General features: G+C 41.6%; 1 protein-coding gene across 3 annotated transcripts in view; it reads right to left on the reverse strand.

The window, feature by feature from the left end:
- Positions 1 to 24,852, reverse strand: part of LOC113093041 (glutamate receptor ionotropic, NMDA 2D) — a 76,144-nt gene extending 51,292 nt beyond the window's left edge. The window contains exons 1-2 of one of the 3 annotated variants that reach the window (XM_026258867.1): positions 23,819 to 24,852; positions 16,318 to 16,450 (exon numbers count right to left, since the gene is read on the reverse strand). The gene's annotated coding sequence lies outside the window, so the exon portion shown is untranslated. The other 2 variants (XM_026258868.1, XM_026258870.1) reach the window with 2 other exon arrangements.
- Between the last annotated feature and the right edge of the window lie 663 nt (positions 24,853 to 25,515).

Below are 25,515 nucleotides of genomic sequence, written 5' to 3' on the forward strand. Positions count from 1 at the left end.
GTCAAATCGTGCGCCCTATTGAGGAGAGGTGTGCTATGACTTTTATAAGCGATCGGGCGTACGATGTTCGTACAGCGGGCGAAAAATCGGCCGAAAAACGTCCCATAGGAAATGCATTAAAAAAAAATTTGACGGAGCATAGCTCCGAGAGAAAATTTTGCAGAAACACGTGAATCACCACATTTGGAGAGGCTATCAGGCTGTGCGAGAACATACCTCGCAGAGGGGTACAAGTTGTACCCCTGGGGCGCTAGAGACCCCCAAAGTTGCCCCATAGACATACAATGGTGCGGGATCGCCCATGAAACACTGTTTTTCCTACAATGGGAAATTACATAGGGATATTGTATTGAACATAACTCGGCTTCACAGTGTCATAGAGACAAGGGGGTGGGCTCATTTGAATCAGGCAACCAATCAGACTCTCAGGATCATTATGAAGCTATCAAGCCACGCCCTAGCAACCATATAGAGCACCATAGCAACAAGCCCCATAGACTTCCATTGAAAAAGATCAAATGAATAACTTTGGATAGAAGTGTCATAGAAACGTGAGGGTGGGCTCGTTTGACTCGGGCAGCAAACGGCCAATCATGTATCTCCTTCAAGACAACCTAGCCACGCCCTAGCAACCATTAAGAGCTACCTAGCAACCCACAGTATAGAGAGATATCTTAACATCTGAAAGACATAGAAGCATGGGGGTTGGTTTATATTGTCAAGCAGACTTTGAAGTATCATCATTGGCAGCTGCCAGGCCACTCCCTAGCAACCAAACACAGTACCCTAGCAACCGTTTTGCAAGATCTATATCTCCGCATCAGAACATCGTAGAGGCATGGGGGTTGGTTTATATTGGCGAGCAGCCTTTGGAGTATCACCATTGGCAGCTGCCAAGCCACTCCATAGCAACCAAACGGAGTACCCTAGCAACCGTTTTGCACGACCTATATCTCTGCATCAGAACATCGTACAGACATGGCGGTTGGATTTTTTCACTCATGCTAGCACACTGGACTTCCAACATGCTAGTCATGCTAGCAATGATTAGCTACATGCTAATAGTGATTAGCTAAGTGCTCAAATGGGCTAAGAACTCTATAATAACTACATAGTGACCATCTGTGACAACTACCAACCACCTAGTAACATCATAGCAACCACCCAGGATACCATAGCAACTGCCTAGCAACCACCCCGGGTACCCTAGCAACCACATAGCAACACCCTAGCAACCGCCCCAATTACCCTAGCAACCACCCTGGGTACCTTAGCAACGACCCTAGCAACCATCATGGGGACCCTAGCAACCGCCCTAGCAACCACCCCGGGTACCCTAGCAACCACATAGCAACACCCTAGCAACCACCCCAATTACCCTAGCAACCACCCTGAGTACCCTAGCAATGGCCCTAGCAACCATCATGGGGACCCTAGCAACCGCCCTAGCAACCACCCCGGGTACCCTAGCAACCACATAGCAACACCCTAGCAACCGCCTCGATTACCCTAGCAACCACCCTGAGAACCCTAGCAACGGCCCTAGCAACCATCATGGGGACCCTAGCAACCGCCCTAGCAACCACTCCGGGTACCCTAGCAACCACATAGCAACACCCTAGCAACCGCCCCGATTACCCTAGCAACCACCCTGGGTACCCTAGCAACCGCCCTAGCAACCATCATGGGGACCCTAGCAAACGCCCTAGCAACCACCCCGGTACCCTAGCAACCACATAGCAACACCCTAGCAACCATCCCGATTACCCTAGCAACCACCCTGGGTACCTTAGCAACGGCCCTAGCAACCATCATGGGGACCCTAGCAACCGCCCTAGCAACCACCCCGGGTACCCTAGCAACCGCATAGCAACACCCTAGCAACCATCCCGATTACCCTAGCAACCACCCTGGGTACCTTAGCAACGGCCCTAGCAACCATCATGGGGACCCTAGCAACCGCCCTAGCAACCACCCCGGGTACCCTAGCAACCACATAGCAACACCCTAGCAACCATCCCGATTACCCTAGCAACCACCCTGGGTACCTTAGCAACGGCCCTAGCAACCATCATGGGGACCCTAGCAACCGCCCTAGCAACCACCCCCATATACCCTAGCAACCTCATTGCAACACCCTAGCAACAGAGGGGCGAGTTTTGCCACTGCAAGCACCACTCACATTTTCTTCAGGAAATGTACCTTCTAGTTATTCTTATTCTTCTTCTTATAGATTCCGTACAAAATTTCGGCGCGTAACTCGTCCCGCAGCTTTTGTCACAGACCCATAAAAGAGGCGTCAAATCGTGCGGCCTATTCGGGAATGGTGTGCTATGACTTTTATAAGCGATCGGGTGTACGATGTTCGTACACCGGGCGAAAAATCGGGCGAAAAATCCCATAGACAATGCATTGCGGCCAACTTTGACGGCTCGTAGCTCCGAGAGAGAATTTTGCAGAAACATGTGAATCACCACATTTGGAGAGGCTATCAGGCTGTGCGCGATCATACCCCGCAATGGGGTATAAGTTGTACCCCTGGGGCGCAAGAGCCCCCCAAAGTTGCCCCATTCTATGCCAATGGTGAGGGATCACCAATGAAACAATGTGTTTTTCCTACTGTGGGAAATTACATAGGGATTTTGCATTGAACATAACTATGGATCACATAGTCATACAGACAAGGGGGTGGGCTCATTTGAATCAGGCAACCAATCAGACTCTCATGATCACTATGAAGCTATCAAGCCACGCCATAGCAACCATATAGAGCACCATAGCAACAAGCCCCATTGAATTCCATTGAAAAAGATCAAATGAATAACTTTGGATAGAAGTGTCATAGAAACATGAGAGTGGGCTCGTTTCACTCGGGCAGCAAACGGCCAATCATGTATCTCCTTCAAGACAACCTAGCCACGCCCTAGCAACCATTAAGAGCTACCTAGCAACCCAAAGTATAGAGAGATATCTTAACATCTGAAACACATAGAAGAATGGGGGTTGGTTTATATTGTCAAGCAGACTTTGGAGTATCACCATTGGCAGCTGCCAAGCCACTCCATAGCAACCAAATGGAGTACCCTAGCAACCGTTTTGCACGACCTATATCTCTGCATCAGAACATCGTACAGACATGGCGGTTGGATTTTTTGACTCATGCTAGCACACTGGACTTCCAACATGCTAGTCATGCTAGCAGTGATTAGCTACATGCTAATAGTGATTAGCTAAGTGCTCAAATGGGCTAAGGACTCTATAATAACTACATAGTGACCATCTGTGACAACTACCAACCACCTAGTAACATCATAGCAACCACCCAGGAGACCATAGCAACTGCCTAGCAACCAGCCAAAACACCCTAGCAACCGCCTAGCAACACCTTAGCAACCACCCCAAGTACCGTAGCAACTGCCTACCAACCAGCCAAAACACCCTAGCAACCGCCCTAGCAACCACCCCGGGTACCCTAGCAACCACATAGCAACACCCTAGCAACCGCCCCGATTACCCTAGCAACCACCCTGGGTACCTTAGCAACGGCCCTAGCAACCATCATGGGGACCCTAGCAACCGCCCTAGCAACCACCCCGGGTACCCTAGCAACCGCATAGCAACACCCTAGCAACCACCCCGATTACCCTAGCAACCACCCTGGGTACTCTAGCAACGGCCCTAGCAACCATCATGGGGACCCTAGCAACCGCCCTAGCAACCACCCCGGGTACCCTAGCAACCACATAGCAACACCCTAGCAACCGCCTCGATTACCCTAGCAACCACCCTGAGTACCCTAGCAACGGCCCTAGCAACCATCATGGGGACCCTAGCAACCGCCCTAGCAACCACCCCGGGTACCCTAGCAACCACATAGCAACACCCTAGCAACCACCCCGATTACCCTAGCAACCACCCTGGGTACCCTAGCAACTGCCCTAGCAACCATCATGGGGACCCTAGCAACCGCCCTAGCAACCACCCCGGGTACCCTAGCAAACCACATAGCAACACCCTAGCAACCATCCCGATTACCCTAGCAACCATCCTGGGTACCTTAGCAACGGCCCTAGCAACCATCATGGGGACCCTAGCAACCGCCCTAGCAACCGCCCTAGCAACCATCCCATGTACCGTAGCAACCAACCCGGGTTCTCTAGCAACCACCCTAGCAACCTCATTACAACACCCTATACCAACAGAGGGCGAGTTTTGCCACTGCAAGCACCACTCACATTTTCTTCAGGAAATGTACCTTCTAGTGTTACTATTACTATCCGCCTTGACAAAACTTCGGCACGCTACTCCTCCCGCATTTTTTGTCGCAGACCCATGAATGAGATGTCAAAACGTGCGACTTATGGAGGAGAGGTGTGCTATGACTTTTCTAAGCAATCGGACTTACGATAATCGTACAGCGGGCGAAGAAAATGTGTGAAAATATCCCATTGACTTAACATTGGAGAAACTATCTGACATTATATCTTTGGATCAGAAAGTCATAGAGGCTTGGCAGAGGGCTCTTTTGAATCGGCCTATCAAGCAGTCCATAAGTACTGACATAACTACTTCATAGCCATGCCATAGCAACCAATTTTAGCACCCTAGCAACTGTTTAACAACATTTAAAAGCTATATATCATCAAAATTACCATATAGATACACTGTCTTGGGCTTTTTGGATTCAGGCTGGTAAATCATCTTTAAATATCACTCTATGAACTATATAGCCACACCATAGCAACAATTTAGAGTACCCTAGCAACCATATAGCAATATAAAGTACTTATATCATGGCTCCACAAAATCACACAGGCATTAAGGGTGACAACAGGGCGCCGAGTATTGCCACTGCAAGCACCACTCACATTTTCTTCAGGAAATGTACCTTCTAGTTATTATTATTCTTCTTACTTCTTCCGTACAAAACTTCGGCGCGTAACTCGTCCCGCAGTTTTTGTCACAGACCAACGAAACAGGCGTCAAATCGTGCGGCCTATTGAGGAGAGGTGTGCTATGACTTTTATAAGCGATCGGGCGTACGATGTTCGTACAGCGGGCGAAAAAATGGCCGAAAAACGTCCCATAGGAAATGCATTACTGAAAACTTTGACGGATTATAGCACAGAGAGGGAATTTCGTAGAAAAACGTAAATCACCACATTCGGAGAGGCTATCAGGCTGTCCTAGAACATACCTCACAGAGGGGTAAAAGTTGTACCCCTGGGGTGCTAGAGACCCCCAAATTTGCCCCATAGACATATTATGGTGAGGGATCGCCCATGAAACACTGTGTTTTTCCTACTATGGGAAATTACATAGGGATTTTGCATTGAACATAACTCCGTATCACAATGTCATAGAGACAAGGGGGTGGGCTCATTTGAATCAGGCAACCAATCAGACTCTCAGGATCATTATGAAGCTATCAAGCCACGCCCTAGCAACCATAAAGAGCACCATAGCAACAAGCCCCATAGAATTCCATTGAAAAAGATCAAATGAATAACTTTGGATAGAAGTGTCATAGAAACATGAGAGTGGGCTCGTTTGACTCGGGCAGCAAACGGCCAATCATGTATCTCCTTCAAGACAACCTAGCCACGCCCTAGCAACCATTAAGAGCTACCTAGCAACCCAAAGTATAGAGAGATATCTTAACATCTGAAAGACATAGAAAGCATGGGGGTTGGTTTATATTAGCAAGCGACCATTGGAGTATCATCATTGGCAGCTGCCAGGCCACTCCCTAGCAACCAAACACAGTACCCTAGCAACCGTTTTGCAAGATCTATATCTCTGCATCAGAACATCGTAGAGGCATGGGGGTTGGTTTATATTGACGAGCAGCCTTTGTAGTATCACCATGGGCAGTTGCCAAGCCACTCCATAGCAACCAAATGGAGTACCCTAGCAACCGTTTTGCACGACCTATATCTCTGCATCAGAACATCGTACAGACATGGCGGTTGGATTTTTTTGACTCATGCTAGCACACTGGACTTCCAACATGCTAGTCATGCTAGCAGTGATTAGCTAAATGCTAATAGTGATTAGCTAAGTGCTCAAATGGGCTAACAACTCTATAATAACTACATAGTGACCATCTGTGACAACTACCAACCACCTAGTAACATCATAGCAACCACCCAGGAGACCATAGCAACTGCCTAGCAACCAGCCAAAACACCCTAGCAACCGCCCTAGCAACACCTTAGCAACCACCCCAAGTACCGTAGCAACTGCCTAGCAACCACCCAGGTTACCATAGCAACCGCCCTAGCAACCACCCCGGTACCCTAGCAACCACATAGCAACACCCTAGCAACCGCCCCAATTACCCTAGCAACCACCCTGGGTACCTTAGCAACGGCCCTAGCAACCATCATGGGGACCCTAGCAACCGCCCTAGCAACCACCCCGGGTACCCTAGCAACCACATAGCAACACCCTAGCAACCGCCCCAATTACCCTAGCAACCACCCTGGGTACCTTAGCAACGGCCCTAGCAACCATCATGGGGACCCTAGCAACCGCCCTAGCAACCACCCCGGGTACCCTAGCAACCACATAGCAACACCCTAGCAACCACCCCGATTACCCTAGCAACCATCCTGATTACCCTAGCAACGGCCCTAGCAACCATCATGGGGACCCTAGCAACCGCCCTAGCAACCACCCTGGGTACCCTAGCAACCCCATAGCAACACCCTAGCAACCACCCTGGGTACCCTAGCAACAGCCCTAGCAACCATCATGGGGACCCTAGCAACCGCCCTAGCAACCACCCCGGGTACCCTTGCAACCACATAGCAAGACCCTAGCAACCATTCAGATTACCCTAGCAACCACCCTGGGTACCTTAGCAACCATCATGGGGACCCTAGCAACCGCCTGAGCAACCACCCAGGGTACCTTAGCAACCAGCGTAGCAACCTCATTGCAACAACCTAGCAACAGGGCGCAGAGTTTTGCCACTGCAAGCACCACTCACATTTTCTTCAGGAAATGTACCTTCTAGTTCTTATTCTTATTATTCTTCCGACAAAATTTCGGCGCGTAACTAGTCCCGCAGATTTTGTCACAGAGCCGCAAAAGAGGCGTCAAATCGTGCGGCCTATTCGGGAATGGTGTGCTATGACTTTTATAAGCGATCGGGCGTACGATGTTCGTACACCGGGCGAAAAAAATGGACGATAAAACCCATAGACTTAACATTGGGGTCAACTTTGACGGATCCTAGCTCCGAGCAAGAATTTCGCAGAAACACGTAAATCACCACATTTGGAGAGGCTATCAGTCTGTGCGAGAACATACCCCCAAGTGGGGTAAAAGTTGTACCCCTGGGGCGCTAGAGACCCCCAAATTTGCCCCATAGACATACAATGGTAAGGGATCGCCCATGAAACACTGTGTTTTTCCTACTGTGGGAAATTACATAGGGATATTGTATTGAACATAACTCTGCATCACAGTGTCATAGAGACAAGGGGGTGGGCTCATTTGAATCAGGCAACCAATCAGTCTCTCAGGATCACTGTGAATCTATCAAGCCACGCCCTAGCAACCATAGAGAGTGCCATAGCAACAAGCCCCATAGACTTCCATTGAAAAAGATCAAATGAATAACTTTGGATAGAAGTGTCATAGAAACATGAAGGTGGGCTCGTTTGACTCGGGCAGCAAACGGCCAATCATGTATCTCCTTCAAGACAACCTAGCCACGCCCTAGCAACCATTAAGAGCTACCTAGCAACCCAAAGTATAGAGAGATATCTTAACATCTGAAAGACATAGAAGCATGGGGGTTGGTTTATATTAGCAAGCAACCATTGGAGTATCATCATTGGCAGCTGCCAGGCCACTCCCTAGCAACCAAACACAGTACCCTAGCAACCGTTTTGCAAGATATATATCTCCGCATCAGAACATCGTAGAGGCATGGGGGTTGGTTTATATTGGCGAGCAGCCTTTGGAGTATCACCATTGGCAGCTGCCAAGCCACTCCATAGCAACCAAATGGAGTACCCTAGCAACCGTTTTGCACGACCTATATCTCTGCATCAGAACATCGTACAGACATGGCGGTTGGATTTTTTGACTCATGCTTGCACACTGGACTTCCAACATGCTAGTCATGCTAGCAGTGATTAGCTACATGCTAATAGTGATTAGCTAAGTGCTCAAATGGGCTAAGAACTCTATAATAACTACATAGTGACCATCTGTGACAACTACCAACCACCTAGTAACATCATAGCAACCACCCAGGAGACCATAGCAACTGCCTAGCAACCAGCCAAAACACCCTAGCAACCGCCTAGCAACACCTTAGCAACCACCCCAAGTACCATAGCAACTGCCTAGCAACCACCCAGGTTACCATAGCAACCGCCCTAGCAACCACCCCGGGTACCCTAGCAACCACACCTTAGCAACAGAAGGGCGAGTTTTGCCACTGCAAGCACCACTCACATTTTCTTCAGGAAATGTACCTTCTAGTTATTATTATTGTTGTGACAAAGCAACTGATGAAAGACAAAAATGAACTAAATGCTGCTAAACACAAGATATACTCCAGTCTCAGAACAATCCGCAGGTCTAAAATAATCAAACTATCACCCCACAATTGAACATGTCTAACATATTCAAATTATGCTAACAATTTAAATTATAAAATAAATACATGTAAATGGCATGTACAATTCTAAAGGGACAGTAATGCAATTTATACCTTCCCCTATGGGGTATTGTTGTGTGAGTTCAATGTTGTTTCCCCAAGAGTATGACGCCAATAAATATTTCGAAAATCCGTTCAGGGTTGATAAGCAGAACTGACAAATTCTAAAGTGTGATGAAATGGGTCAAAGAGAAAATGTTTTAAGATTTCTGTGGCGTACTATAAAAGCAGTATATGTTTTCTGCATGGTTACCACATCTTAGCACATCACTGCTCTCCAAATGTACTGTAAAGACTCAAGAAAAGTAAAGTGCTCAAGAAGCTTAATCAATAATCTCAAGCAAAGTAATCAAGCAAAATGAGTAAAATTATCATTTCTACAAAAAGATTCACGATATAACAACCCTAGTAAAACATCCTATGCAATATATTTATTTCATACCAAGTACACTTAAAATCCATTAACATATTTATTGACTTAAGATTGATATTAAGTTATAATTACACTTTATTTGGAGTATTTCTGTATTGCATAATACAGATATCTAAAATTAGATATTTTTAAATGTCTTAAAAATGACAAAAAGTAAAAATAATAATTATAGTAAAAAATTCCACTGAACTCATGTGACAGTCAGCACCATGTCACAAAGGAAGAGTGATAAAGAAGTGGCTCAAAGATCATTACATTGAAATTTTGGATTGTTTTGGAGCTTGACAGCCCCAGCTTCAATTCACCTTCAATATATGAAAAAGAGAGGCAGGAAATTCTTAAAAACTCACATTTTGTGTTCTACTAAAGAAAATAAAAATCACACAGATTTGGAATGACAGGAGGGTGCATAAATAATGACAAAATTGCAGTATGGTTCTTTGAGTCTTTCAGAACTACATCAAACAAGATAAACCGTGGAACTTGTCAAGGTAACTGAAGGGCGAAATAAGAGCAACTCGTCGCTTAACAAGCAAGTTCTTCTCAGTGTGGTTCAGCTTGAGGTACTAGCATAGGGGGCAGTAAATTTGTGGAGTTCTGTATACGACTGACTGACTCTAAGAAATTGACTGGCTTGGAATCCGTTCTCCTCATCACTTGCCAGCATGCATATAGCTTGGCATATCCTAGAAAAACAGGATCTGTTCACAAAGCTAACAAGGATTTATAGTCCTTTTTTAGTCACAGGTATTCTACTTCCGAAATTACACTCTTTTCAAAACAGCAATTTGTACTTCTGCAAATGTCTAAAGCTAAGTACAGTGCTTTGACAAGCTCTGGTTGTGCTTTTGGTAACCGCAGAGCATCCTTTTTGTCAAAGAAAAAAAGAGCTTTACTCACAGCTTTGGAAATTGCTGCCTCTTCGGGGCTTTTTCATGTTAATAATGCACTTTTAAATAATATTCTGTCTCTAAATGACATCTCTGGGATCATTCACTCTTCAGCTGTGCCCCCATCCCTCCACCTCACGAGGATTTAACTGCAGGTACATTTACAGCAGCACACTTTTATCAGTCTTGAATGACTATAAAAATCGTTCAGTGTTCATTCCTTCAGTGAACCCCTATAAAAATTCCGGTATGGCACTGTAGCATCTGTGGGGGGGGGTTCGAGTAGCTTGCTAATTTCTTCTTACATGTGCAAGTTGCTTGTTGGGGGAAAAATAGAGGGCTGAACAGATGGTCACTTGTTCAGATCATAGGTCTGCAGTGCAGTGCTTTCCAGAGAAAAGCACTTATCTGAAATGACTCTCTTGGGGGAAAAAAGGAAAAATAAATAAATATATAAGAGATGATAATCCAGGTAGCCCCATGTCATGCATCAGCATCTGAAAAAGCCCACCATGAACTTCTTCCTTGTGATTTTCAATGTCTGGGCAGTATTGAATGCAGTATCTTTACAATCAAAGCTTCTTTTTTGTGAAAGGCCTGGATGTTCTGAAAGCCGCCATCCCTGCAGGTCTTTTTTGTTGTTGTTGTTGCTGCAAGGGATGTGGGTAGATCACGGTCTGCGTGGCGCAGCGCTGTCTAACATGCACTGGTCTGTGATTTGGACATGGTGATGAGTTATGGTGGAGTCCATGTTGTCTCATCTAACAGCGCGAGCCCTTCATCATTCACAGCTCATGGCGCAGGTTTTTAAAAACTTCTCTGGATGCATTCAACAATTTCTTCAAAGCCCATGTCTTACTGTAACATTCAGAGTGAAATCCATATATATATATATATATATATATATATATATATATATATACACACACACATACAAACACACACATACACACACACACACACACTGAAAATAAAGGTGCCAGAGTGAACTGAGAAGCAATTTTAACAGCGACGCCATAGAAGAACCATTTTTGGTACCCCAAAGAAACTTTTAGTGAAGAAGAATCATCTTTTCCACTTTGTCACTCTTAAAAACAAAAGGCTCCTTCTTGGCATTTTTTTGGTTTATTTTTTAATCTTTAATATTAAATGGATTACAAAACGGTTATTTAGACTATTAAAATTACAAAATCTCTAAGAATATTTCACTGTGAGGGATTAAAAAATGGTTCTCCTATGACACAGATATTAAAAACCCTCTTTAGTTAATCCAGGTACCTTTATTTTTAAAAGTGATTTTGTGCAAAGGGAAGGTTCCCACTTCCAGAATGTTAAAGTTTCTTCATGGAAGAATACTTTCCAACAAAGAATCATTTGAAAACTAATTCTTATCAATGAACGGCAGGACTTAATTGAATCCAGTGGAATTTATTGGTTTGTGAAAAGTGGGTGTTACTTATAAGAATGGGGCAAGGTGGAAGCCGTCGAAAAATAAGAGGAATTGGCATTATCAAATAAAAATAAGTCATTACAGAGATGGAGCAGTTTATTACATTTTGATGAAATAATACAAATAAATAAATAAACACTTTTTTTCCCTTTTGAATATCATGCATCAATGAATCATGCAAAATGTAAGCATTTATGTCTATCAAGCAAGTAAGGTGAATTCTGATTTCATGTTGACTTTAACAAAGATGTATCCCACTGCCCTTTCCAACAGTTCACAGAATATAAGACTATGTTCAGAGTGATATTATTGTACAGTACAATGCAATACATGAGAAAATGTCCACCCACAAATGTCACTCATGTGTAGTCCACCACAGTTACCCGCACGCAAGTTTTAATGACATAATAATATGCAATATCTTTAAAACCTGCTGTTAATTACTTTGGATAATTAGCAGAGCAGAGACCCCATTCACTGAATACATTACAGAGAGGAACCTTGACGTAACTTGTCATCCCGTTGGTCTTGCTAGTGCAAAAGGGCACACACGAGTGCTCTCTAAGCCATGCAATAACCTTCTCTGTGGAAAAGGATTCTATAGTGAGGTGTTATCTTTGGATTCACAATCAAGCTGAAGATCCCCTCCCAACAAAACATCCTCTTAGCTACACATTGCACAACCTTGACCCAAAAGAAAGGAGAAGAAAAGTGAAGAAAAACAAATTAAATTCTGTCAAGACGAACTGCTTTTCACGGCACTGCAGGGCCCCTGTTCTGACAGAGATGGAATTTCATGCAGCTAAAGATGGCTTCCTCTCACTCATGCCCAGCCTTGTCCCTCGCAACAGGGGTGACACTCCGTGCGCTACACTCTCCTAAAAAATACTAATTCATATGCCGATGTGCCAGTCCGCTTCAGGGGACCTCCATCCCCATTGCAACAGAAACTTACTTTAGAGTTTGTCTAAACACACAAACCCATCTTTACAGCGTTAAATTAATATTTAATCACACATTTGTTTTGAATACGATAATGCCATCAATCGCACATTTGTTTAGCGTACAATAATTCCATCATTAGTTCACTTTCAGAGGCCCACCTTCATGAAACGACATCTTCATTCAGTTTTCCACGCAGTTCGGCTCAAGTTCACCAGTGCAAGGAGTATGGAATTGCAATTTATTGCACCACAGACACATTACTTCAAGCATATTCTTCAAGCGCATGTCAGCAGATTGTACCTGAGAATCAGCAAGCCCCGAAGCACAATGAAGTTAAAGGAGGCGAAATATAACATGATACATTGTTGGTAAAAGAACATCTCAGTTGATGCACTGGTGCAATCTTTTGTATCAAGAAAAGGATGACGTGATGAAAAAAAAGTATTGTTGTAAATGAGGTGATCAAAAAAATAAAAGAAAAAAAGGATGTTACAGTATCTGTGAAGCTCCAAGCATCCAAGCATATGAATCGACACATGCCGACCAGCTCTGCTGTATTCTGCAACAAGGGGAAAATAATCAACGGGCATCACTGTGACCTTGTTTCCAGTGTTCTTAACAACCATTTGGCTAATTAGATGTAGACGAGGCTAGGGAAAATGACGGCGAAATTCAGCATGGCTGTATTTTACAGGAAATTACAGACTTCAAAAGGTGAAAGAGGTTGCGAGCTAAAGGAAAGAGTGAAAGCAAAATATATAGGCCACAGACAGGGAGGAACAGACATACCAAAAAAAAAAAAATTCAGCGAGTAAGGGGAAAGAAACCATGAGAGGAAGAACAAGAAATATGAGGACAGACCAAGGACAGTAGGAAAAAGGTCTGATACAGGGAAGAAAAATAAGCAAAAATATGCTAAAAGTATGCTAACAAAACTCTGTTTCCTACCTTTCGTCTTGCAAGTGTTTCCTGTGTTTCTCACCAGGGCTTAAATGGATTCAGTATTCCTTCTTCTGTTTTTTTTTTTTTTTAATATTGCAGTCTCATTTGCCTGAGCTAATGAGCTGATATTTAGCTGGCTCAGACACAGGCTCTTAAAGAGAGCTTCTGGGAATTGCAGGCCAGCCAAGGGCCTCAGGGCCCACTCCACCACGCACATGGAACTCTCACACAGATCTGATACAGGGTCAGTCACTGGTTTTCAAACACTATATCATTTCATATTTAGCAAAAAATGCACTCAACCACTTTCAGCATGTTGAGATTCCTTGCATAGCTGACATTACAGTATATCTGAGGAATAGTCATAAACAGTGTAACTCACTTCAGGCTTTAATGAACATTTGGTTTTTTTTCTAAATATGTAACCTTTAATTAAAACTGGGTGAATCTCACAAAATCTAGAACATGCCTAATTAATATTTCAAAACCAAAATGGAAAAAGAATAACATTTTGCATACATCAATTGATAAAAAAAAAATAATAATTCAAGGCAACGCCCTAATGCTTATATCTAATGAATAAATAAATCAATTTAACTCTTTAAAAAGTACAACAGAAATTATATATTTAATGTATATTGCATTTCTATTAATAAATTACAAAAGAGATATAGTTCTTAAATATACTATATATATATATATATATATATATATATATATATATATATATATATATATATATATATATAAAACCCGCTTTCAAATGGAGCGGAATTTAGTACACAGAGCCGTAATTCGCAGACAAGCTATGCAATATCGTGCCATAATCGCAGATGAATCGCATTTATTTATGAAGGCGATATTGCATAGCTTGTCAGCGAATTGCAGTTCTATGTAGTAAATGCCACTCCATTTGAAAGTGGGTGATGGACATTTACTGCTAATCACAGAACCAGCTTTATTGACAAGACAAGCATGACAATCGCATGCGATTAATCATACAGCCCTAATATATATTAATTATCCCAATTAGGGGTGTAACGGTACGTGTATTCGTACCGGACCGTTTCAGTACAGGGCTTTCGGTACGGTGCACGTGTGTACTGAATGACCAAATGCAACATTTTGTGTGTGGAACATATACATTTTCCTGTTTCCAAACGAACATATTAAGTGGCGGAAGTCTCCGCGTTCAGCGCAAATCTCCCCCTGCAGCTGATTCTAAGCATAGACAGTAAAAGAAATGGACACAGCGACCCCAATGGAACTCAACTGAGACAATTGAAGCCTATTTTTAGCGTTTTTTAGCACTTCCGTTTCTGACGTGCAGACTCAAACGAAGCTTAACGACGTCAGCAACCTGTCTGACAGATGTAAATGTTCTAGTAGCTGTGTGTGCGTTAATCTTGCAGAGACGGTGAGCTTGAGCGGGGAGTTCTTTGGCGTGAGTGAGCAGGAGTAAGTATTCTGATTGTTTTGTATAGTATTTTAAAATGTAACGCCAGTACGCCATATTAAGTTAATTGCCTGCGAGCTTCTCCACTTGTCTGTACGTTAATGCGACAGGGAGTCGAGTGGTTATGACACAATCGTTAGCCTATTTTTTACAAAAACTGTTTCTACGGGGCCATAATGTAACATAGAAGGTAATGGAGCCCTTTATACATTGTCGTGTATCTTTAGAAATAAATAATAGACAAACGGAGTCTTTAAACGCCTCAGATGTAAAGTTATTCGCTGTCAAAGTGACGCCAAAATGAATGGGAGTCAATGGGAATGCTAACGCAAGTGAAGTTCTGCTACAAGATGGTAGCACGCAGCCGACTTCAACTTCCGGTCGACTTCCTTGCCGCCTGATTCTAAGGCCGGTGACACACTGGCTGCGTGGTGTGAGCGTGGCATTTCTGCTGCATGTCAGTTGCGTGACAGCTGCTTCACGTTTTCTGTCTCTTTACACACCAGAATCGTGCCTGACGTGGTGCTGGCACGCTGCTGCTACTGTAGGTGACATAGAGGGAAACCGCCAACAGACCAGGATCTTGTCTTCTCGACAACAATATCTATACTTCATGTTGAGCATAAATATAAAGCCTACTGATAAAGGCAAAATAGACTATGTTTGACAGGTGCTATATGCCAGTGTGTCACCGGCCTAAGGTTTTCAAAAGGTATCACGCGAGTGTGAACATCACTACAACTAGGAAAAAAACTATTGTAATTCAAACGCAGCTCCCGTTGGCATTTGAACAGACCTTTGCTCTTAATTCCGATCGGTCCAACGCAATAACGAAATCTGAGCAGGTCTAAAAACTGAAACTGTTGATGCTGCACTACACACTTTGGAAAAGTTAAAAATATTTTAAAAATATGAGCAGGCTTACAAGCTGGGATTGGTAATGCTGCACTGTAATCGTAGTTATTTATTTATATTTTCATTATATTTTATTATATGATATTGGTTTGAGACTGAGAGTATTTTATTTAGTGGAGAACTTTGCAGCAGTATTTTATTTCCTATTCTTTTTTGATTTTATATATATTTTATTTAAAAGTATTTTTTTAAAAAGTGTAAACAAATTGTTTAAAAAAAAGTTTATAGTAATAAACAACCTGCAGTTTATTGTTTGCATTTCTTTCGCTTACTGTACTGAAAATGAACCGAACCATGACTTTAGAACCGTGATTTGTGCATACCGTTACACCCTAATCCCTATAACACATTAAAATTTGTATTATAATCGAATAAGGCATTATTTTAAATCATGATATTTGTGAAGAAACCAAAATCAAAGAAAAAAATTCCAACACAGCGGAAATTAATACATGATGAATTTGATATGAGCGAGTTCTCAGTTCTGGTAGTAAACTGTAGATTTTAAGCAACGGACTTGGTCAAGTATAATAACAACATATGGCAAATGCTTCATTACATAAATGAAGAATTCAACAAAGAAAGCTGTAAAATGATAACATTTACCACATCAGGCCACATGACTGCAATCTCCAAGGCTGCAGTCGATCATGGGGATGTCGAGTATAATAGAACTGTCCCTGATGACATCTACTAGTTATCTGTGGTGTGTGTGGGCCACACTGTGCCATTCATTTTTCTGATGAGAAAAAATACACACACAAACACACACAAACACACATGAACATACATATAGTTAGATCTTCGCTAGAGACCGAAAGATTAAAAAATATGACTTAGGATCAATGTATTTTTAATCAATAAGGCTGTATTTTAAAGGTTAGGTTTGAGGTTGTAGTGTAGCTTTATGTTTGTTACCCTGATGCAAGTGAAACCGCACACTACACATGTTACTCTCCTTACAGGGTTGAAAATAACCAAATTGTAGTAGTTCAGTAGTAAACACATACCACACTGAGATTGCATGTAACAAATTTCCACAGCAAAATCTAGTAATATTATACACTAAAAAAAAGTTAAATTAAACAAACAAACAAAAATTTGAATTAAAATATTAATAATAATAAAACAAGGAGAAGGAAATAAATTAAGAACAGCAAGGGATTTGATCATGACAGTACTGTTGTTTGGTTAAAATAACAACATTAGCACTAGCTACTGCACGAACAGTCTTTTTGCGTCGCCTGATCCACAAATGCACATTTTAATTCCTACATACACAAATTATGATGATAATTTAATACAAACTACAACATTTGGATATGTCTCTATTTGAACAAAATGCTGCACATTAATGTAATTCTTAACTCCGCAGACAGCGGTTGCACTGTTGCTTTTATCGCCATGCTCTTCTTTACCCACTAACAAATGCAAAATGTATGCATGCTTTATAGATAACTAACTATGACTGCATCTTTAATAAATTAGCTGCACCCATTAATGGATTCTGCAGCTAGATTAGAGATACCATTGAACCTGGAACAGTGCCATCAATGAGTGTTATATCTTTGTTATGTTTGGCTGTAACATTAAATTTACTGATGGTCTGCCAGAAGCCTACCATCTCGGTTCGACGACCTGAAGCGATAACTTTCCTCGGCATCAGTGGAGCTCATCAGTGGAGCTCATCTCATCTCGCTCACTGGTATATGAAACTGGCAGCTGCTCAACTAGAATTCCCATAAACTGAGATCTGGAAAAACCCAAATCACAAAGCATTCACTAAATGGACATATACATGAAGAAGACAAGATTTGGCACAATCAGTATGCACCCCAGTGTCTTCAAACAAAATGAATCTAGCTCAGACTTTAGTGATTGATGTGCTCTCCACTTTAAGCCTTGATTGACTGATGGCATTAGAGTGAGTAAAGTATGTTAAGATAAAGCCAACGTGGGTCACTCAGAATTCCAGCTCTGGTCTGAGTTTCTTGCAGCTTGACTTCACTGTTGATATAAAAGTCATATAACCATAAATTCAACCTTCACATAATCTCTGTTTTCATCCTGCAATCACATCCTTGTTTTTGAAGTCTTGTTGTCTCGATGCGGTCCCAAAAAAATTGCATCTCCAAGAATATTGTCCACATGCATCAACTAAAAACAACATAGTTCATGCACTTGGTATTCGTATTAGTCCCTGACCAGATAGCATTCCCAGGCTCAGAGATAACATTGAGGAACTGAAAAAAAAATGTGTACACAAAAGACAAATCTTGGCCATGTCGAATATGACAGCGCAGTTACCCTGTTGGCCAATGCACTTAAATGAAGATGGTGGAGTAATGGTCTGGGCAGAAACATCTGGCTGTGATGCTCTAGTCTGAGAGTATTGTTACGGCTAGAGGCATTGTTAGTGCAAAGAGGACTAAAGTAATAAAATGGCTGATGATAAATAATAAACAGAAAAGCATTGACAACACACCTGAAGGCTTATTTCATTACACAAGGACTCTGCACTTTATTAGAGTTAATGAGAACCAATCCCAGGGTAAGTGTTACAGTTGAACGCTTCGTAGTCACTCTTCTCATCCTTTGATACTGATGTCATTGGATTTATTTGTCAAATGGGCTTCTTCATCTTCAGTACAATCACTTTAAGTGTGGCTTTGACAAGCAAACCGTATGGCTTCTGAATGCCAGCCTGACATATGTTCCGAGCTATAACAGGTTTAGGGAACTAGCTGGTAAGAAAGAAAAACAAAAAAAGAGGATTCCCAATTGTTTAGCACTTTATTTCTCTCAGCAATGTGATTAAAGAGAGAGCAAACAGGGACTTTTGTGAAAGTCTTGCTTCTCTGGATTTGTCCTTAAAAGAAAAAAAAAACACAAACAATCTCAAGTGTCTCCTTTAGTATTTCAAAGAGATCTCAACAATGTCACAAAATGCTCTCAGATTTACCCAGGAAGTCTGCCTTTAAATAGTGATGATTTCAATATGAATTTTCATTAATTTCTTCTGAAACCAAATGATCTGAGCTACATCCAAATTCATGCATGTACGTATGTGTGTAACCTTTTCTTTGTAAAGTTATATTCAACTTCAACCACCATGACAACATAAAGCCTAAAATTACTGTAAAAATAAATTTAAACAGCTTTACAACCCAAAAATTGGTCCCATTCCCTTCCAATGTAATCGTCTCACTGCAACCTTGATTGATATATATATATATATATTTTTTTTTTTAATAAAAATAAATTAATAAAATTGAGGCTTAAATAATTTTGTGGTAATAAACAAATTTACTACAAATACTTTTGCTTAACGTGTACCTAAAATATTAATTTACAAAAATCTGAGACCAAACAATAAAAATGTCCTATGGACGTCTATTTTTTTTTTTTTTTTTGTACCTCAGCAAAGAACACATTTACCATAAATTGATAAAACATTAGAAAACAGTCCTGTCCAAAACAAAGCAGCCTCTTGTCATGAATATGTAATAAATTAATGCTTCCTCCTTGAGTTAAAAAATGAAAAGACCTGAAAAAAAAAAAAAAATCATCCATTTCATCAAACACAAAGCTGTATCCCACTCAGGAGACAAAATAAAAAAAAACCTTGCAAAGGTGAGGTGCTTAATTTGAATCAGATCCCAAAGCCCAGTGGGTTGGAGGAGAGAGTGGAGCACCAAAGAGTAAATGTGACAGTGACAGCAGCAAGCCATATTGCCCTACGCTGAAAATCCCATCTGTGGAGGCCCCTGAGATGTAATTTAAATTGCTTGCGGGGAGCCAGTTTCTGTCTTTCTCTCTCGGGGGAAAGAGAAGGAGGGAATCCCTGCAAACCCCACCCTACCACCTTCCCGCCTCCACAAGATATCATGTCAGATTAATTCAAACCCAGGATGAGCTTGGCTGGCTTTGGTTTCAGAGGCTCTGGACTCCAGAGCTCAGACTTCATCAAGCACAAATACACAGATAAAATGTTGGTTTGCATTGGAACAAAAAGAGACTTACAATCAATGGCCTGAGAAAAAACAACAACAACATTCATGCCTGTCCGATAAGCAAGGGTAATTTATGGCTGATTTCAAAGCCTGATGTTAACAGAGTGCAAAATAGCACTTCGCCCTCGTTCCCTTTTCACTAATGTACTTACTTAGATGAGCAATCAAGCCCAGCGGACAAAAGACAAAGACATCTTTCGACCACATATCTTACTTGAGACGGGGGGACAAAACTCAATGGGAATAAAGTTCAAACTAAGGCAACATATGAGAGTAGTGCACTTTCTGGAATCGAATTAAAAATCAGATGAATAAATACATGTGGGGAGACTCTGTTGGTATTAAGAAGGAAGTGTGGAGCTATCCATTCACAGTGATCAGAGCACATCGGGGTCTGGGTGAGATACTTCAGGGGGTGGAGAAAAGACCGGTGGGAGAGAGCGTGTGGAACAATGCTGGCCACCTAGTGCAGGACCATTAGACAGAAAATGTCTGTTGCGCATTAGAAAAGACTGTGTTTAAATATCATGTCACTCTGTCACGGTACAGCGGGGGTCTGAGTGTTTTTTCTCAGCCAAATAAAGCAAAAACAGGAAATTGAATAGCTAAAAGGAAAGCTGAAATACAAGTCGGAAATAGATGATACACTGAACTTCACTTCATTAAATGTTTAATTTCCATTTTTTGGGGGGTTCAACAATCAAGGGTTTGATTAAACTATATGCAATATGGTGATATTTGCACTTTCTGTGGCAGTCACAAGGTTGTCACTGAGTGTAACATAAAATGATGGAAGGCTTAAGCTATTTGGAATTGTGGCTTTGTTGCACCATTGACTTCCTGTCACATGCCTTTGAGGTTGACCTTGCGGAAGAGCCAAAACCCTGCCTTGACATAAAGTTGGATCGAAAATCAAATCTATTGTTTTCTGAGAGTATCCTGGGAGTGTGAACGACACTACAATTTGCCTGTGGACCGGAGTTTATAAAAAAAGGTAAGAATAAGGTGAAACCACATCACTGAGACAGTGACTTCCATTATTTAAAAGCTACATGTGCACAATGAGGGCTTCCAAAGAGTTTGGTGCATCACACTGAGCATAATAGCACTTCACTTAACTACATTTATTCTTGTTAGCCGCAAATGGACAATGTCTGCTCTCCTTTGTACATCTATAATGTTGAAATATGAAAAGAAAGACAAATCTCCTCAGTTTCGCAGTGGGCCAGCCCCAGGCATCAGTAAGTTAAAATATATCACAGACATAAACATCTTGCACTTTATGTGCTTCAAAGCTAGCAGTTTTGCAGCTTCAGCGTCTTCCCTGGTAGCATACACAGGGTTTTTTTAAAAAAGGAAAATGCCTGCTATTTCCAGAGTTGTTCCTCCCAGTTATCTCACTGCTGAACAGTGTGAAGACAACATCAACAAACAGGAATTCTCAAGGAGAAGAACAGGAAAAGCAGGATGCAGAGCTGCTAAAAATCATTAGCACTCTAGTTCTCAGAGAAGCTGTACTGCCAAGATTTCAAGTCTCACTTTGCATAGCAATGTTGACAAATCCTATGGTACCGAGTAATGCCGACTGCTACCATCCTCTTAATTTAGATTCAATTCCAGTGTTATATGCCTATGAGTTTCAGACTGTAGAAACTGAAGGATATAGAAGTTATTTTATACCACCATACCACGGTAAAAAGGTTTGACGAGCCTTTAATGGATCCGCTTACAAAATTAATTTACCTGTCTCATCTAACTATTTAAATAATAGATATATAAATATTCAGTATCTTTGTGGATTTTAGAAGCCCATTTTTGGACACCTGTTGAGACATGTCGTGGAATATAGAGAGGCTAATAGCTTCTATATCTCTTTTTTGACATTTAATTAAGTTTAAAGGTCAAGGTAAGTCCTTCTGGGGGGGTTTCGGGTATGATTAAAATCTATTGTTTAACGTACTACAGACTCAAGGCAAATACAGGTGTATTCTGCCGGGGCCTTGAAAAGAGTATCCACACCCTAATCTGGCAAAACACTCTGTTCATCACACAATTAAATGATGTACTGCAAAATATAAGCACGTCACACAAGTGGTTGAAAATATAATTAAAATTATTTGTTAAAAAAATTTAATTTATTTTTTCAAAGATGTCAAAATATGTTATTTTAATTCAGTTCTGTCTTAAGATCAGATCTAGAGACCGCCCTGCCACAAAAAAATAAAAATAAAAAATCAATGATAATGTAGTCACATTTAAACTGCTCTGAAGTCTTGTGAAAAGATATCAGTCAGTCTCAGTCTTGTATGCTGGATGATGTAACACAGCTCTGATGCATAGACATGACAGGGCTGGACGTAGGAGGTGGCTCCTCAGAACAGCTGGGGTCTGGCAAGCACCAAATCCCATAGGGATGGGGCTTGAAAAGGCAAGGGGAAAGCAGGACGCAGTTTGGCTTCTCTCTCACTTTCTCCCTGGGATATGCCTTTTCAAGACATCTAGGCCAGCTTCCTGTTGGTCAGTCGTCCCAAAATGCCCTCAAGCTGCGCTGCTTCAACTGAAGCATGTGAAGGTTTTTTTATTTATTTGTGTGTGTGTGTGTGTTTATATGGTGGGTGGTTATGTTCTTGGAGTCAACAACTATAACCTGGGGAGGACTTTGAAGAAGCAGCAATCTCTGAGAAAGACCAAACGGTGAACCCCTCCTCCAGTATCACCGGCACCTTCCTGCCATCTTCAAAACCTGTCAGCCCCCTTTAGGTGGCTCCTGCAAAAACCTGGCTTTCCCATGGGGAATCGTCTAAGACTGTCAAACCAACTCTAATGCCTCAGACAGGTCACCACCACAACTTCAACGTTTAGGAAGGAGGTGGCTGAAGGCTTTGTGAAGTACTGTCAAATACACTGAGTACCCTATATAAAACCTGGATATTGAGAGCTGGGTGTGAGAAACGAGTAGAACAGCAGCCGCACCAAAACTAATTGAACCTAGGACCCATAAGACATTCATAGCAATGCATATATTAATGTTAAGCCTGTAATGTTAAGCCTGCTGAACAATAAAAGTCAGCTTATTGCTCCTAACACATGCAGATTTCTTGGATCTTGATTGCCCAGTAACAAGTGGCACAAAAAAGGAGGCAATCTGAGCTACAAGAAAGAAAGCACCTCATTTAGGCTACTGAACTGGCACGCTGGCTCTGATATTACAGACTTGATGAAATGAATTGGATTGGATTCTCGCATTGGAAAAGCATTACATTCATTAAACACTATACTGTGACGTGTGACCTATTTTAATATGTTACAAATCTAAAACAAACTATATTCCTGTGAGTTTCACCAATGACACCATTACTGTGTTTTATGTGAGGAAAAAACACGTTTTGAAAAAATAAAAAAATAAAGCTTTAAATGTCGCGGTATTTTTGTATTTGCGGCTACACACAACATGACGAAAACTGATTAATCATTTGATCGCAACTCAAACAAAAAGCACAAATCACTGCATTAAAACTGCAGTTTTCACATGAACGTTAACAGTTATAGGCCTATATAAGACTATTTATAACAGTATGTCAAGGAAATTCGCGAGACCACTTGTCAGACAAAACACTGGAATACGGAATGGCTGTACATACGTGCTCTCCTCCGTGGACTGCTGCTCTCCGGGAGGAAGCATGCTAGGATTTACCCATGTCTGTGTGATAAAGTTAAGACGCTATTCTTGAGCCCGTAGGGTAAGAGTCACCACTATCCTATATGTGCTTCGGATGTCTAGGTGATAGTCGGTTTAGTTGGACAGCGAGAGCGAGAGAGAGAGAGAGAGAGAGAGAGACCTTTCGTTATGTGCACGCGCATCAATGACAGAGGGGTCAAACCCCTCGCGCACCGGCCGGTTGTCTCCTATCCATCAATGTGGATATGCGCACGAGACACAGGAGCGATCAGGCGCTGACGCAAAAGCGTGTCTCGCGCTTGTCCCTTTTGCCGTTTTGAAGGGCACAAATCCTTTGAGGACTTGACCAAACACCCCACAAGAAAGCAAAAAAAAAAAAAAAAAAAAAAAAAAAAACAACAACCAGCATACTCACTGTTTTTCAGGATCCAGACGCTCTGCTCTCCCTGCGGCACTTCGTCACTTGTATATCCATTCCACTGCTGCCCATTTCCACGACGTTTCCACCCAGTATGTTACTGAGGTAAAAAGAAAAAAAAAAAAGAAAAAGAAAAAAAAACGTACAAAAAAATTTGTACGCACACACAGTCTCGACCTCTCTTTACTCAGCCTGCCTACATGTTGCTGACTAGCTCTCTCCCACCCTCCTTACCTCCCCCCTCCCCTCTCTCTCAATCTCTCTCTCTCACTCACTCAGTCTCTCTCTCCAGTTATTTTGTTTAAATTCAGTATATACGCTCCGTCACCTAGCAACCTCTCACTCTCTCTCTCTTCCACTCGCGCGACACGTGTTGAATGCTAAACTTGCAGTTGTGGACGGTTGCAGGAATATTTTAAAAGCGCCTGTGCACGCGCCGCAGGCTTATCACTATGCAATCAAGATAGTTATTATAGCCAGCTTCCCCACACGCCTGCTCCCGTGCTTTAAATACAGCCGGGATCGTTCCCGCTTTTTTCCCCCCGACCAGGAGACGCAACTTAGCGTCTAGCCGCCAAAAAGGAGAAGCACCAGAGATATAAAACGCTTGATCATTACGACCAAACTGTTCTCTGACCTAGGATTATCCGTTGCTTGCTGTCATTGTGTTCCACAGAACGCTAGCAAAGTCATTTTTATAAATCGTTAATTTGTATCAATCCTTCATGGGGTTTGCCTGGCGCAAGCAGAAAATGTGAGATATATTGAGAGCGTAGCAAACTCTTGAGGATTTTTTTTTTTTATCGTACTCCTCCTACCGAGCCGGTCATTTTGTTGTCCTCTGCTGGACATCTGGGTGTTGAATGCTGCAGAGAACGTGAGTGCTCAGCACTCTGCTGTCCTGTCTGAAGGTAATCACTTTATGCTGTAGATGTGAACAGACTGGGAGATGCAGCAGAGCGCGTTCGTGTGACTGGAGATCCGGTGTGCGATTGAGCAGAAAGGTGTGAGTTTGTCCAATTGAATTTCATCTGGCCACACCCCGCTGGACGTTGAATTGAATTGACAGGAAGATACATTTATTTAATTGGAATAAAAAGTCAAAAAGAAAAGTTATATAAAATTGTATTAAATACACTGATATACAAATATATAGCCTATTAAATACAAATTCCATCTGTTGGCATTTCAAACCTTTTTTAACACTGCAAAAGTGTTTTAAAATTTTACACCCCCAAAAAGCAGTAACATTTTACTATAAATTTTCCTTGCCTTATATGGTAGAAAGTAGAAATGGTATATTTCAAACATTATATTTAAATGTATATTACATTTTTTCTACATAATTTTACTTTCAGATTTATATTTTTAAAAATGTACAGTGTATCTGTCTGTATATCAGTGCTATATTATATCATTAAGATACTATTATAATTGTATTCATATTTTGAATGAATAAAAGTTTTTATTTGAATATTTTATGTTTTCAGTTGAATTTTAAAGTTTTAGTAATTTAGTTGTTTTTGGAGTTTTTTTAGTCTCTATATTCTTTATACATTTTTTATTTCAGTTTTAGTTATTATGGTGCATTGTGTTTAAATAATTTAAAGTGAGAAATTGTTGCTAAATGTGCTAAATAGCTAAAGTATTGTATTTATATATTTTTTTAGTTTTTTTTTACTTCATGCTTTTTT

This window comes from Carassius auratus, unplaced genomic scaffold, assembly GCF_003368295.1.
Source record: "Carassius auratus strain Wakin unplaced genomic scaffold, ASM336829v1 scaf_tig00214847, whole genome shotgun sequence".
Taxonomy (NCBI): Eukaryota; Metazoa; Chordata; class Actinopteri; order Cypriniformes; family Cyprinidae; genus Carassius; species Carassius auratus.